The following is a 13,906-nucleotide window of genomic DNA, read 5'->3' as shown; positions in this document are numbered from 1 at the left end:
AGTGCGACAAAAATAAACGAGGTATTCAAGGCCTTTTATGAAGAGCTGTACAGATCCCAGCCCCCAGCGGGGGAAGAGGGGATGAGACGATTCCTAGATCAGCTGAGATTCCCGAGGGTGGAGGAGCAAGAGGTGGTTTGGGGGCACCAATTGGGTTGGAGGAGCTGAGCAAGTGTTTGGGGAGCATGCAGGCGGGGAAGGCCCCGGGACCGGCCGGTTTCCCGGTCGAGTTCTACAGGAAGTACGCAGACCTGTTGGCCCTGCTACTGGTGAGGACCTTTAATGAGGCAAGAGAGGAGGGGACCCTGCCCCCGACAATGTCGGAAGCGACAATTTCTTTGATCCTAAAGCGGAACAAGGAACCACTGCAATGTGGATCGTACAGGCCGATCTCGCTCCTCAATGTGGATGCAAAGTTGCTGGCAAAAGTGCTGGCCACGAGGATCGAGGACTGTGTCCCGGGGGTAATCCATGAGGACCAGACGGGATTTGTAAAGGGCAGGCAACTAAACACCAATGTGCGGCGGCTCTTCAACGTGATAATGATGCCATCGGAGGAGGGAGAGTCGGAGATAGTGGCAGCTATGGACGCGGAGAAGGCCTTTGACCGAGTAGAGTGGGAGTACCTCTGGGAGGTGCTGCGTAGGTTTGGGTTCGGGGTAGGGCTTATCAATTGGGTTAAGCTCCTTTACAGCGCCCCGATGGTGAGTGTAGTGACGAACTGGCGGAGGTCGGAGTACTTTCGACTGTACCAAAGGACGAGGCAGGACTGCCCCTTGTCCCCCCTGTTGTTCGCATTGGCGATCGAACCATTGAGGGAGGGGGGTGGTCCGAGGGGGAGAAGAGCATCGGGTGTTGCTATATGCGGATGACCTGTTGCTGTACGTGGCCGATCCAATGGAGGGGATGGTGGAGGTCATGCAGAGTCTAAGGGAGTTTGGCGAGTTTTCGGGCTATAAGCTCAATGTAGGGAAGAGTGAGCTCTTTGTATTACAGGCGGGGGACCAAGAAAGAGGGATAGAGGACCTACCGCTGAGGGGGGTGGAGGGGAGCTTTCGGTATCTGGGGATCCAGATAGCCAGGAGTTGGGGGACCCTACATAAACTGAATCTGACGAGTTTGGTGGAGCAAATGGAGGAGGATTTCAAAAGATGGGACATGTTACCGCTCTCGCTGGCGGGTAGAGTGCAGTCGGTCAAAATGGTGGTCCTTCCGAGGTTTCTGTTTGTGTTTCAGTGCCTTCCCATCGTGATCACTAAGGCCTTTTTTCAGAGAGTAGGCAGGAGTATTATGGGGTTTGTGTGGGCGAATAAGACCCCGAGAGTAAGGAGAGGGTTCCTGGAACGCAGTAGGGACCGAGGAGGGTTGGCGCTGCCAAACCTGGGGAACTACTACTGGGCAGCAAATGTGGCGATGATCCGCAAGTGGGTTATGGAGGGAGAGGGGTCGGCATGGAAGAGGATGGAGATGGCGTCCTGTAAAGGAACGAGCGTGGGGGCGTTGGTGACGGCATCGCTGCTGCTCTCGCCGACAAAGTATACCACGAGCCCGGTGGTGGCGGCAACGCTAAGGATCTGGGGCCAGTGGCGATGGCACCGGGGCGCAATGGGAGCATCGGTGTGGTCCCCGATCAGGGGTAACCACCGGTTTGTCCCGGGGAAGATGGACGGGGGGGTCCAGAGCTGGCATCGGGCGGGGATTGGAAGAATGGGGGACCTGTTCATCGACGGGACGTTTGTGAGCCTAGGGGCACTGGAGGAGAAGTTTGAGTTACCCCCGGGAAATGCCTTTAGATATATGCAGGTGAGGGCTTTTGTGAGGCGACAGGTGAGGGAATTCCCGTTGCTCCCGGCACAAGAAGTTCAAGATAGGGTGATCTCGGGTGTATGGGTCGGGGAGGGCAAGGTGTCGGAAATACACCAGGAGTTGAAAGAAGAGGGGGAAGCGCTGGTAGAAGAGTTGAAGGGTAAATGGGAGGGGGAGCTGGGGAAGGAGATCGAGGAAGGTCTGTGGGCTGATGCCCTAGGTAAGGTTAATTCCTCCTCCTCGTGTGCCAGGCTCAGCCTGATACAATTTAAGGTGGTCCACAGAGCGCACTTGACGGGGGCGAGGCTGAGTAGGTTCTTTGGGGTAGAGGACAGATGTGGAAGGTGCTCAGGGAGCCCGGCGAACCATGTCCATATGTTTTGGTCATGCCCGGCACTGGAGGGGTTCTGGAGAGGAGTGGCGGGAGCAATATCTCAGGTGGTGAAAGTCCGGGTCAAGCCAAGCTGGGGGCTAGCAATATTTGGAGTAGTGGACGAACCGGGAGTGCAGGAAGCGAAAGAGGCCGGCATTCTGGCCTTTGCGTCCCTAGTAGCCCGGCGAAGGATCTTGCTAATGTGGAAGGAGGCGAAGCCCCCCAGCCTGGAGGCCTGGATAAATGATATGGCTGGGTTCATAAAGTCGAAGAGGATTAAGTTCGCCTTGAGAGGGTCTGCGCATGGGGTTCTACAGGCGGTGGCAACCGTTCCTAGACTATCTCGCGGAGCGTTAGAGGAAGGTCGGTCAGCAGCAGCAGCAACCTTGGGAGGGGGGAGGGAGGGTGGAGGGGACGTCCTGGGAGGGGGGGGAGGGGGCAGGGAAAGGGGGGACTGCCTGGGAGGGTGGATGAGCAAGAGATAACATGAAGAGTTGGGGAAACTGGCACGTACGGGTGAGGGCCAGTGTACAAAGCTGTGTAAATACATCATTTTGCCATGTATATATCTTGCTCTGCGCGATTTCTCGTTTTTTTTTCGTTTAGGGGGTAGGGGTTATTGTTTGTAAGGGAGAAAATTGTGTTAAAAACCTTTAATAAATATATTTTTTTAAAAAAAGGATAGGTACATGGATTATGGTAGAATGATATAGTGTAGATTAATTTGTTTTTAAGGGCAGCACGGTAGCATTGTGGATAGCACAATTGCTTCACAGCTCCAGGGTCCCAGGTTCGATTCCGGCTTGTGTCACTGTCTGTGCGGAGTCTGCACGTTCTCCCCGTGTGTGCGTGGGTTTCCTCCGGGTGCTCCGGTTTCCTCCCACAGTCCAAAGATGTGCAGGTTAGGTGGATTGGCCTTAGTGTCCAAAATTGCCCTTCGTGTTGGGTGGAGGTGTTGACTTTGGATAGGGTGCCCTGTCCAAGAGTCGGTGCAGACTTAATGGGCCGAACGGCCTCCTTCTGCACTGTAAATTCAATGATAATCTATGATTAATCTAGGACAAAGATTCGGCACAACATCGTGGGCCGAAGGGCCTGTTCTGTGCTGTATTTTTCTATGTTCTATATGTGCAAAGAGTTTGATTTGATTGTCAGTGTCAAGGAGACAAATGTTAATATTCAGGATGTTGATGTACTGCTATCTAACATCATTGACATGTGAGGTTCTTGATTGCTTCAATATCTGTGCTCCACAATCACCAGAAATCTGTCACTTGATGCTGAAATAAATACATGTTATAAAAGCTGTTGCTCTTTTGTCGAAGTTGAGTAAGAGAGTATTGAATGACAGAAACTTGACTGAAAACACCAAAATGTGGGTCTAGGAAGCCTGCATCCTGAGAATGCTTCACTACAGTGATGTGATCATAGGATAACATAGGTTGTGCAGGAAAAATGGCTGAAGAGTTTCCATCTTCGCTGTCACCGATGTGCAGGTTAGGTGGATTGGCCATGCTAAATTGCCCTTAGTGTCCAAAATTGCCCTTCGTGTTGGGTGGGATTACTTGGTTATGGGGATAGGGTGGAGGTGTTGACCTTGGGTGGGGTGCTCTTTCCAGGAGCCGGTGCAGACTCGATGGGCTGAATGGCCTCCTTTTGCACTGTACATGCTATGATTTCATGTTATCCTATCGACTGCCCTAAATATTTACCCCCTCTAGCACTGGTCCACTATGTACCTTTATCTACAAGATATACTGCAGCAACTCACCAACACTTACTCAACAGCATGCCCCAAACCCACAAACTACCACCCAGAAGGACAAAGTCAGCAGATGGATGGGAACACCACCTCCTCTAAGTCACATATGTTTCTGACTTGGAAATGAATCGCTGTTCCTTCACTGTTGCGTGTTCAGCTTCCTGGAACTCCCTGCCGAATGTCATTCTGAAGATACCTTATTCTCACTGAATACAGCAGTTGAAGAAGGCAGCTCATCACTATCTCCAGGGTAACATAGAATGGGCAATAAATCCTGCCTTTTCCAGCAACGCACTTCTCCCAAAAAGTCTTATCAACAGCAGGAACACTGGCTGAGGTTGGTTGGGTTGAATGACCAGTTTCTGAAGTCTATGTAAGATAATCCAAGTCCTTTAAAAAGTCAGAGAGGGAAAAATAAATTAATCAACGCTGATGAAGCTTCAGAGACGTTTTACGTTCCGTATAATATGTTCTTGTTGCTTCTTAGTGTTTCTGTCCCATTGTTAGGATGGAGGCAAGTCTGCCAGGAGTTCTATGAGAAGTTTTGGATGGCTTATCCAATAGCAACAACAACTTGCAGTGACATAGCACCATTAAATTGATACTGTATCCCAAGATACTTCACATTGAGTGTGATCAGATAAAAAGATAGACCCTGAGTCAAAGAAAGGGACATTAGGCAATGTGTCAAAAGTTTGGTGGAAGGGATAGGTTTGAAGGAGCATCTTAAAGATGTTTAGGGAGAGAATTACAAGAGCTAGTGGCCTAGGCATCTGCAGACATGGTGGGTGATAATGGGGCAAATGGAGGAGGGTAGACAAAAGGCCAGAATTGGAGTGGTGCAGGGGCCTCTGAGTTGTAGGAGAGTGGTTACAGAATAGGGCGAGGTCATGGAGGTTTGCTAGTGTCACACGGGAGGGTTGAAACTAGTATGGCAGGGGGTGGGTACCGAAGCAATAGGAGAACTAGGGAATAGGGCCAGTGTGGCTCTGAAGAAGAGCAGACAGAGAGATGTTGCTGAAAACAGCGGGTCTGGTGGCCTGACCTGCATAGGTTTTAATGCAAGACGAATTACGGGTAAGGCAGATGAACATAGAGCTTGGATTACTTGGAACTATGATGGTGTTGCCATTACAGAGACCTGGTTGAGGGAGGGACAGGGTTGGCAGCTAAACGTTCCAGGATTTAGATGTTTCAGGCGGCTTAGAGGGGAATGTAAAAGGTGTGGCGGAGTTGCGCTACTGGTTAGGGAGAATATCACAGCTGTATTACGGGAGGACACCTTGGAGGGCAGTGAGGCTATATGGTAGAGATCAGGAACAAGAAGGGTGCAGTCACAATGTTGGGGGTTTACTACAGGCCTCCCAACAGCCAGCGGGAGATAGAGGAGCAGATAGGTAGACAGATTTTGGAAACGAGTTAAAACAACAGGGTTCTTGTGATGGGAGACTTCAACTTCCCCAATATTGACTGGGACTCACTTCGTGCTAGGGGCCTGGACGGGGCAGAGTTTGTAAGGAGCATCCAGGAGGGCTTCTTAAAACAATATGTAGACAGTCCAACTAGGGAAGGGGTTGTACTGGACCTGATATTGGGGAATGAGCCCAGCCAGGTGGTAGAAGGTTCAGTAGGGGAGCATTTTGGGAACAGTGACCACAATTCAGTAAGTTTTAAAGTGCTGGTGGACAAGGATAAGAGTGGTCCTCGGGTGAATGTGCTAAATTGGGGGAAGGCTAATTATAACAATATTAGGCAGGAACTGAAGAACCTAGATTGGGGGAGGATGTTGAGGGTAAATCAACATCTGACATGTGGGAGGCTTTCAAATGTCAGTTGAATGGAATTCAGGACCGGCATGTTCCTGTGTGGAAGAAGGATAAATACGGCAGATTTTGTGATCCTTGGATAACGAGAGATATTGTAGGCCTCGTCAAAAAGAAAAAGGAGGCATTTGTCAGGGCTAGAAGGCTGGGAACAGACAAAACATGTATGGAATATAAGGAAAGTAGGAAGGAACTGAAGCAAGGAGTTAGGAGGGCTAGAAGAGGTCACGAAAAATCATTGGCAAATAGGGTTAAGGAAAATCCCAATGCTTTTTACACATAGATAAAAAGCAAGAGGGTAGCCAGGGAAAGGGTTGGCCCACTGAAGGATAGGCAAGGGAATCTATGTGTGGAGCCAGAGGAAATGGGCGAGGTACTAAATGAATACTTTGCATGAGTATTTGAGTCTGGAGAAGGGTGTGTAGATAGCCTGGGTCACATTGAGATCCAAAAAGACGAGGTGTTGAAAAATATTAAGGTAGATAAGTCCCCAGGGCCGGATGGGATCTACCCCAGAATAATGAAGGAGACAAGAGAAGAAATTGCTGAGGCCTTGACAGAAACCTTTGGATCCTCACTGTCTTCAGGTGATGTCCCGGAGGACTGGAGAATAGCCAATGTTGTTCCTTTATTTAAGAAGGGTAGCAAGGATAATCTAGGGAACTACAGGCCGGTGAGCCTTGCGTCAGTGGTAGGGAAATTACTGGAGAGAATTCTTCGAGACAGGATCTATCACATGGTTTTGTGAAGGGGAGGTCGTATCTCACTAACTTGATAGAGTTTTTCGAAGAGGTCACAAAGATGATTGATGCAGGTAGGACAGTGGATGTTGTCGATATGGACTTCAGTAAGGCCTTTGACAACGTCCCTCATGGTAGACTGGTACAAAAGGTGAAGTCACACGGTATCGGGGTGAGCTGGCAAGGTGGATACAGAACTGGCTAGGCCATGGAAGGCAGAGAGTAGCAATGGAAGGGTGCTTTCCTAATTAGAGGGCTGTGACTAGTGGTGTTCTGCAGGGATCAGTGCTGGGACCTTTGCTGTTTGTAGTATATATAAATGATTTGGAGGAAAATGTAACTGGTCTGTTCAGTAAGTTTGCAGACGACACAAAGGTTGGTGGAATTGCGGATAGCGATGAGAACTGTCAGAGGATACAGCAGGATTTGGATTGTTTGGAGACTTGGGCGGAGAGATGGCAGATGGAGTTTAATCCGGACAAATGTGAGGTAATGCATTTTGGAAGGTCTAATGCAGGTAGGGAATATACAGTGAATGGTAGAACCCTCAAGAGTATTGAAAGTCAGAGAGATCTAGGTGTACAGGTCCACAGGTTATTGAAAGGGGCAACACAGGTGGAGAAGGTAGTCAAGAAGGCATACGGCATGCTTGCCTTCATTGGCCGGGGCATTGAGTATAATAATTGGCAAGTCATGTTGCAGCTGTATAGAACCTTAGTTAGGCCACACTTGGAGTATAGTGTTCAATTCTGGTCGCCACACTATCAGATGGATGTGGAGGCTTTAGAGAGGGTGCAGAAGAGATTTACCAGGATGTTGCCTGGTATGGAGGGCACTAGCTATGAGGAGCGGTTGAATAAACTCGGTTTGTTCTCACTGGAACGACAGAGGTTGAGGGACGACCTGATAGAGGTCTACAAAATTATGAGGGGCATAGACAGGGTGGATAGTCAGAGGCTTTTCCCCAGGGTAGAGGGGTCAATTACTAGGGGGCATAGGTTTAAGGTGCGAGGGACAAGGTTTAGAGGAGATGTACGAGGCAAGTCTTTTACACAGAGGGTAGTGTGTGCCTGGAACACGCTGCCGGATGAGGTGGTGGAAGCAGGGACGATAGTGACTTTTAAGGGGCATCTTGACAAATACATGAATAGGATGGGAATAGAGAGATAAGGACCCAGGAAGATTTTAGTTTAGATGGGCAGCATGGTCGGCACGGGCTTGGAGGGCCAAAAGGCCTGTTCCTGTGCTGTACTTTTCTTTGTTCTTGTTCTATGGAGGGATTTGAACATGAGCGAGATAATTTTAAGATCGAGGGTTTGCCAAGGTTGGTCATGGAGCACCAGAGTGATGGGTAAGTGGAACCTGGTGAGAGTTAGGATCCATGTAGCAGAACTTGGTTGAGCTTGTGTTTGTGGAGAGTGAAAAATTGGAGGCTGGCCAGGAGAGCATTAGGAACTGGTCCATTCAGATATCAGGGCAGAGATAAAGAACTTGCCGTCAGGGTTCATTGACGGGAGTCTGTGACTGTCCACAGTAAATGAGTAGGAACACACTGCTTGATGCCATACACTGTAATCCTTGTGAGTGAGATCGCCATTGTGCTGTAGTCCCATTTCTGACTGTCACATCGATAAATGAATTCAATACTCGGTGGCCAGCAGATGTGACTTCTCTGGGTGGCATCCTCATAGGAGTGCCTTCAGTTACCAGTAAAAACTAATTTCAGTGTGAGTGCTTCAGATAGTGCGCAGAATCAGAAGATGATGCAGCTAAGGTAAAGCCACCTTATTATTCAGAACACCTTGAGATACACAGTTTTATTGGCGCTTTTATTATTGATCCCTTAGAAGTTGGTTTTACGTCTTCCGGTGGCGGCCAGGGAGTAAACGGTCGCACATTCAGCAGCTCTCGCCCTTCAGTGTTTTTTTTTTCAAGGTTTCTAAGCCGGATTTTTCGGGAAATTTCTCAACATAAGTTGATCAAAGGGAGAGGAAAAGGAGGTGACCCTCAATTTATGGAATCGTGTCCAAATAAGAGTCGAAAAAGAAGAAACCAAAAAGATGAGTGAAAGCAAGGCTCAGAGGGCACCGAGCACAATGGTAACGAGACAAAGGGTGTCCACGCCAGCTCACTGGTCGATGGAGCAATGGGGCGAGTACCTGGATGAGAAGTTCGACCGGCATCGTAAGGAGTGTGCAGAAGACGTGACCCAGGCGATAGCCTCGATTTAAGGAGGTGGTTGACCGGGTGGAGGAGAAAATGACGACCAAGGAATAGGAGTTTCAAAAGTTGCAGGAGCAGGCGACTGAAAGAGAGAAAGGGTCTACTGTAATGGCTTTGGAAATTAGCATACTCCACGACAGCCAGAAACGACTGCTGGATAAGGTAGAAGACCGGCGAACCGGCCTCGCACGCAAAATATCCGAATCATCGGGCTGCCAGAGGGAAAGGAGGGATCAGATGGGAGTACGTATGTGGGGAAGATGTTGCAGGAGATGGTTGGGGCTGATGTGTTTGACAAGCCGCTGGAGGTGGACCGGGCGCATAGGGTGCTCGTACGTAAGACCCAGGGTCGTGAGCCCCTGAGGGCCATGGTGGTGAGGCTACATCGATTCCTCGACAAGGAGCGTATCATGAAGTGGGCCAGGCAGACGAAATGCTGGGCCAGGCAGACAAAACGGTACATGTGGGAAGAATCAGAGATCCAGGTGTACCAACCTTGGGGACCAGAACTCGCAAAGAGGAGAGCAAGTTTCAACAAAGTTAAGGCGGCCCTGTTTGCGAAAGACATTAAGTTTGGACTACTGTACCCGACTCGTCTTTGGGTGATCTACGAGACCCGGGAGCTGTACTTTAACTCTCCAGAAGAGGTCGCTACTTTTATGAAGGACAATAATCTGGCTTGAGGACTTTTAAATTCAAACTGGTGGACTGAGTTTGGGGGAAGGGATAAAGTGGGGGGGGGGGGGGGGGGGGGAGAAAAATAGTTATGCGTTTTGTTTTGTCTGGTTTAAAATTTCACTCTTTCTAATTCTGTGAGTTAAGTCGCGATGTTCGGGAAGAAAAGGTTTTTTTTTCTTGTGTAATTTGATTTTGATTTATTGCTTTGTGTACTGAATTACAGAGGAAAAATACAGAGGATAAAACTTTTTAAGTTGCGACGGGGGGTTTTCTTTTCTGTAAGAAAGATGGTTGATTCTTGCATGCATAATTTTGCTTCAGCTGCTTGAAGCTTCTATTGTGTTTGATTCTGTTTGAAGGTGATGGGACTGATGAGAACCGGTTCAAGGGGGAGGGGGGGGTGGGCCCTGGGGGGGTGGGCCCTGTTGCCTGCGCATTGGGGAATGGTGTGTTTGCTTTTGGGGATTGCTGTTACTGTGTTGAGTGTATGTTTAGGGGAGATAAAACCTGCCATCTGTCAAATTCTATGACGCCAGAGGGTGGGAGCTGATGGGCTAGCTGGACAGCTAGTTCACGGGAGCAAAGTGGGGGGAGAGCTGAGGAAAGACGAAGTGGGGGAGAGAGGGGGGGTGATACTGCTGACGGGTAAGGGACAGCTAGGAGACAGGACATGGAGATCAGATGCCGGTCGCCGCCATTTCATTTCATTTTCAAGGGGGGAGTTGGCATAGGAAAGGTCATGGCTGATCGACGGGGGAGGGGGGGGTAAGGCCCCTCCCACTGACCAGACTGGTTACGTGGAATGTTCGTGAACTGAACGGGCCGGTTAAGAGAGCACGTGTGCTCACACACCTGAGACAGTTAAAAGCGGACGTGGCCATGTTACAGGAGACACACCTGAAGCTGGGAGACCAAATTAGATTAAAGATGGGATGGGTTGGGCAAGTGTTTCATTCAGGACTGGACTTTAAAACAAGGGGGGTGGCTATTCTGATTAACAAAAGGGTGACATTCGAGGTGGGAAGGATAGAGGCAGGCCTGGGAGGCAGATTTGTTATGGTTAGCGGGAAGCTAGAGGGAATGGCAGTGGTGCTGGTGAATATATATGCCCCAAACTGGGATGATGTCGTGTTTGTCAGGAAGGTGCTGGGAAAGATCCCATACCTTGACTCACACCGGCTGATCATGGGTGGTGACTATAATACGGTCCTGGACCCGAGATTGGACCGGTTGAGTGCTAGGACGGGGAAACTAACAGCAATGGCAAAGGAACTGCAAGGGTTCATGGAGCGCATGAGAGGGGTAGATCCCTGAAGATTTGAGAGACCAAAGAGCAGGGAATATTCATTCTACTCCCATGTACATAAGGCATACTCCAGGATAGATTTCTTCGTGCTAGGTAAAACACTGTTAGCAGGGGTTGAGGACACTTGAGTACTCAGCAATTGTGGTTTCAGATCACGCACCACACTGGATAGGCATACGGCAGACACGGGAATGTCCCAGCGCCCACAGTGGAGACTAGACTCGGGGCTGTTAGCGGATGAGGAGACCTGTGAGCGAGTGAGAGAGGCCATTCGGGGGTACATAAAGATCAATGACACGGGAGAGACTGCAGCTGGGGTGGTCTGGGAGGCACTGAAAGCAGTTATTAGAATGTATTTAGATTCAAGCCCACGGGGATAAAACTGAGCGGTCGGAGCTGCACAGGTTGGGAGGAGAATTCTTACAGGTGGACAGGAGATATTCGGAATCTCCAAACGAGGAGCTCCTGAAGGGGCGTCAGAGACTTCAAAGGGAGTTTGGGCTCCTTTCCACAGGTAAGGCGGAGGGTCAGCTGAGGAGGGTAAAAGGGGCAATATATGAACATGGGGAGAAAGCTAGCAGGATGCTGGCGCATCAGCTGAGGAAACAGGAGGCTTCGTGAGAAATAGGGAAAATAAAGGATATGAGGAGGAAGATGGTGACGCACCCGGGGACGGTGAATGAATGGAATTTTATAGCCAGCTATACAAGTTGGAACCCCCGGTTGGGGAGGAGGGCATGAATCAATTCCTGGGGAGGCTAGAGTTCCCGAAGGTAAATGAGGAGCTGGTGGAGGCCCTGGGGGCCCAGATTGTCTTGGGGAGGTGATAGATGGACTGGGGACGATGCAATCGGGTAAAACCTCGGGACCTGAATGATTCCCAGTGGAATTCTATGAGAAGTTCTCTGGGTTATTGGGGCTGCTCCTGGTTAAGGCTTTTAACGAGTCCAAGGAGCTGGGTTGGTAGTCAACTCCCCCCCCCCCCCCCCCCCACCCCCCCCTCCCACCCCCCCACACCCCCCCCCCCCCCCCCCCTCCCCCCCCACCCCTCCCCCCCTCCCCCCCCCCCCCCCCCCACACACACACACACACACACACACACACACACACACACACACAAACGTTACCACAGGCCACAGGCATCAATTTCTCTCATCCTGAAGCGAGGCAAGGATCCGGAGAGCCGTGGATCGTACAGGCCAATCTCCCTCTTGAATGTAGATGCCAAATTATTGGCAAAGATCCTGGCCACTCGAATAGAGGATTGTGTCCCGGAGATCATTGGGGAGGATCAGACGGGATTTGTAAAGGGCAGGCGCCTGACATCCAACACTAGACGGCTTTTAAATTTCATTATGATGCCAGCGGAGGGGCCCGAGGCTGAGGTGGTAGTCGCCATGGACGTGGAAAAGGCTTTCGACCGGGTGGAGTGGAAGTATCTATGGGATATTTTAGGCAAGTTTGAGTTTGGGCTGGGATTTGTGGAGTGGGTCCGGTTATTGAACCGGACCCCGGTGGAAAACGTAAGAACTAACCGAGTTTGGTCGGAATACTTCAGTCTATGTCGGGGGACAAGGCAGGGATGCCCGCTCTCCGCATTACTGTTTGCCCTTGCCATAGAACTCTTAGAAATGGCCCTAAGAGCAGCGAATGCCTGGCGGGGTATAGTCGGGGGGGGGGGGGGGGAGAAGCACAGGGTCTCTATGCAGACGATTTGCAGCTTTGTCACGGACCTGGTGGGGGGGCATGACCGGAATCATGGAGGTATTGGGGTGATTTTCAAGCTATAAGTTAAATATGGGAAAGAGCATGATCCAGGCACGGGGGCAGGAAAGGAGACTGAAGGAGCTACCTTCTAAAGTGGTTGGGAGAAGTTTTAGGTATCTGTGGATTCAAGTGGCCAAGGATTGGGATCAGCTTCACCAGTTAAATTTGGGCAAAGCAGTGGATCAGATGAGAAGGGATTTCCCTAGATGGGACATGCTCCCACTGATGCTGGCGCGGAGGGTTCAGATGGTGAAGATGACGGTCCTTCCGAGACTGCCTTTCTTTTATCAATGTCTCCCGAGGCTTTTTTCAGAAGTATGAATGCGGCGATATTGAGGTTTATATGGTCGGGTGAAAACCCCGAAAGTAAAGAGGGCACTCCTGGATCGGACCCGTGGAGAAGAGGGCTTGTCTCCCTCGAGCTTTATGAACTATTACTGGGCTGCCAATTTATCGATGGTCAGGAAGTGGGCAGTGAGGGAGGGGGTCGGTCTAGGAGCGGATGGAGGCAGCATCCTGCAAAGGTACGAGTCTGGAGGCTTTACTGCCTTTCTCGCCGGCCCGGTCCTCCACAAATCCGGTGGTGGTGGCAGCCCTAAGGGTGTGGGGGCAATGGAGGCAGCATATGAGACTGGAGTCAGTGTGGTCACCGATCTGTGACAATCACTGGTTTGCCCCGGGAGGGGGGCTGGATGGGGGCTTTAAGGTATGGCAGCAGGCAGGGATTGAGAGGTTTGGGGATCTATTCATCCAGGAGGGCTTTCCACAGTCCACAGAGCCCACATAACGGTAGTCCACTTGAGCAGGTTCTTCGAGGAGGTGGAGGACAGATGTGGACGGTGTGGGGTTAGCCCGGCCAACCACATTCATATGTTGTGGGCATGTCCGAAACGGAGAGAATTCTGGCAGGGATTTGCGGATGTTATGTCGGAAGTCCTGGAAGGTAGGGTAACTCCGAGTCCAGAATTGGCAATATTTAGGGTGTCGGGGGATCCGGGGGCAAAGGGGGGGAGGGAGGGAGGGCAATATCCTGGCCTTCTCCTCCCTGGTGGCCCGGAGACGGATCTTGCTGAGATGGAGGGACTCGGAGCCCCGAAGTCAGGAATGTGGGTCAGCGATATGGTAGGGTTTCTCAGTCTGGAGAATATCAAGTTCGCCCTGAGAGGATCAATACAGGGTTCGCCGGAGTTGGTAGCCGTTCATCGATTTCTTTCACAAAAATTGAACGTCAGCAGTAGGGGGGGGTGGGGGGCAAGGGGAAAGGGAAAAGTGGGAGGGAGAAAAACAGGAGGCATGGTAATGTTAAATAAGGACAGGGAATGCAGTATAGGGGCGGGAGAAGTGGGGGATTGTTTATTGTTCTTTTAGGGGGTATTTTGTGCATCGACCGGCGGGGCTGTTTTAGAAATGGCAACATGTTAAATTGTG

At 50.5% G+C, this 13,906-nt stretch overlaps 1 protein-coding gene across 9 annotated transcripts in view; it reads left to right on the top strand.

Annotated features, from left to right (window-relative positions):
* Positions 1-13,906, top strand: part of tbxas1 (thromboxane A synthase 1 (platelet)) — a 463,069-nt gene that overhangs the window by 57,674 nt on the left and 391,489 nt on the right. The window lies entirely within an intron of this gene.

The sequence above is a fragment of the Scyliorhinus torazame genome, chromosome 19 (assembly GCF_047496885.1).
Source record: "Scyliorhinus torazame isolate Kashiwa2021f chromosome 19, sScyTor2.1, whole genome shotgun sequence".
NCBI lineage: Eukaryota > Metazoa > Chordata > Chondrichthyes > Carcharhiniformes > Scyliorhinidae > Scyliorhinus > Scyliorhinus torazame.
Note: the sequence above shows the minus strand (reverse complement) of the source record. Positions and strands in the feature narration are given on the sequence as shown.